We start from the raw sequence: 1,974 nt of genomic DNA on the forward strand, positions 1-1,974 counted from the left end.
TTTTCAAAGATACTTGCTAACAATTAATGATTTGATTGAACATTTCAAGTATGTTGCCTTTTCTGTTGAGAAAGGTTTAATGTTTGAATCATATCTTTTCTTGTTAGGCAAGTCATTAATTTTTTTTATCAAATTTCTTTTTAAAATTGTTTTCAAATCATATCTTCTCAATCACATTTTTTTTATACCAATCATATCTTCTTAACCACATCTTTTTCAAAATAAGTTTTCAATCAAATCTTTTTGACTTCTAATTTCAAAATCTTTTTCAAAAAAATCACTTGATTTCTCTCCCACTCTGATCTTCGAAAATTAATTAGTGTTTTTTCAAAATGTTTTCAATTTCTTTAATTAATTTTCGAAAATTCTCTTCCCCTCTTCCCACATCCTTTTATTTATGGAGTACCACTCCTTCTCAATGCACAATTCAAACTCTCTCTGATTAAGTTCGAATTCTTCTACCTCTTTCTTCTATTTTTCTGTTCTTCTGACACCTCAAGGAATCTCTATACTGTGACACAGAGGATTCCACATTTTCTTGTTCTCTTCTCTTTCATATGAGCAGGAGCAGAGACAAAGGCATTCTTGTTGAAGCTGACCCTGAACCTGAAAGGACCTTGAAGCGAAAGCTAAGAGAAGCTAAGGCACAACTCTCTGTAGAGGACCTAACAGAAATCTTCAAAGAAGAAGAACCCATGGCAGCCGAAAACAACAACAATGCAAACAATGCAAGGAAGGTGCTGGGTGACTTTACTGCACCTACTCCCGATTTCTATGGGAGAAGCATCTCTATCCCTGCCATTGGAGCAAACAACTTTGAGCTTAAGCCTCAATTAGTTTCTCTAATGCAACAGAATTGCAAGTTTCATGGACTTCCATTGGAAGATCCTCATCAGTTCTTAGCTGAATTCTTGCAAATCTGTGACACTGTCAAGACTAATGGGGTTGACCCTGAGGTCTACAGACTTATGCTATTCCCTTTTGCTGTAAGAGATAGAGCTAGGACATGGTTGGATTCACAACCTAAAGAAAGCCTGGACTCATGGGAAAAGCTAGTCAATGCCTTCTTGGCAAAGTTCTTTCCACCTCAAAAATTGAGTAAGCTTAGAGTGGAAGTCCAAACCTTCAGACAGAAGGATGGAGAATCCCTCTATGAAGCTTGGGAAAGATACAAACAATTGATCAGAAAATGTCCTTCTGACATGCTTTCTGAATGGAGCATCATAGGTATTTTCTATGATGGTCTCTCTGAACTATCCAAGATGTCTTTGGATAGCTCTGCTGGAGGATCTCTTCATTTGAAGAAGACACCTACAGAAGCTCAAGAGCTAATTGAAATGGTTGCAAATAACCAATTCATGTACACTTCTGAAAGGAATCCTGTGAACAATGGGACTAATCAGAAGAAAGGAGTTCTTGAGATTGATACTCTGAATGCCATTTTGGCTCAGAACAAGATATTGACTCAACAAGTCAATTTGATCTCTCAAAGTCTGTCTGGAATGCAAAATGCACCAAGCAGTACTAAGGATGCTTCATCTGAAGAAGAAGCCTATGATCCTGAGAACCCTTCAATGGAAGAGGTGAATTACCTAGGAGAACCCTATGGAAACACCTATAATTCTTCATGGAGAAATCACCCAAATTTCTCATGGAAGAATCAAGAGAGACCTCAACAAGGTTTCAATAACAATAATGGTGGAAGAAATAGGTTTAGCAATGGTAAGCCTTTTCCATCATCTTCTCAGCAACAGACAGAGAATTCTAAGCAGAACCCCTCTGACTTAGCAACTATGGTCTCTGATCTAATTAAAACCACTCAAAGTTTCATGATTGAAACAAGGTCCTCCATTAGGAATTTGGAGGCACAAGTGGGACAGCTGAGCAAGAAAGTTACTGAACTCCCTCCTAGTACTCTCCCAAGCAATACAGAAGAAAATCCAAAAGGAGAGTGCAAGGCCATCAACATGGCCG

The 1,974-nt window shown here is 37.9% G+C and overlaps 1 non-coding gene across 1 annotated transcript; it reads right to left on the bottom strand.

Annotated features, from left to right (window-relative positions):
- Nucleotides 1-1,100: 1,100 nt before the first annotated feature.
- On the bottom strand, nt 1,101-1,208 carry LOC130978764 (small nucleolar RNA R71). Its single transcript, XR_009086380.1, has one exon. It is a non-coding gene; the product is annotated as a small nucleolar RNA R71 (small nucleolar RNA).
- Between the last annotated feature and the right edge of the window lie 766 nt (nt 1,209-1,974).

This window comes from Arachis stenosperma, chromosome 4 (genome assembly GCF_014773155.1).
Source record: "Arachis stenosperma cultivar V10309 chromosome 4, arast.V10309.gnm1.PFL2, whole genome shotgun sequence".
NCBI classification, from domain to species: domain Eukaryota; kingdom Viridiplantae; phylum Streptophyta; class Magnoliopsida; order Fabales; family Fabaceae; genus Arachis; species Arachis stenosperma.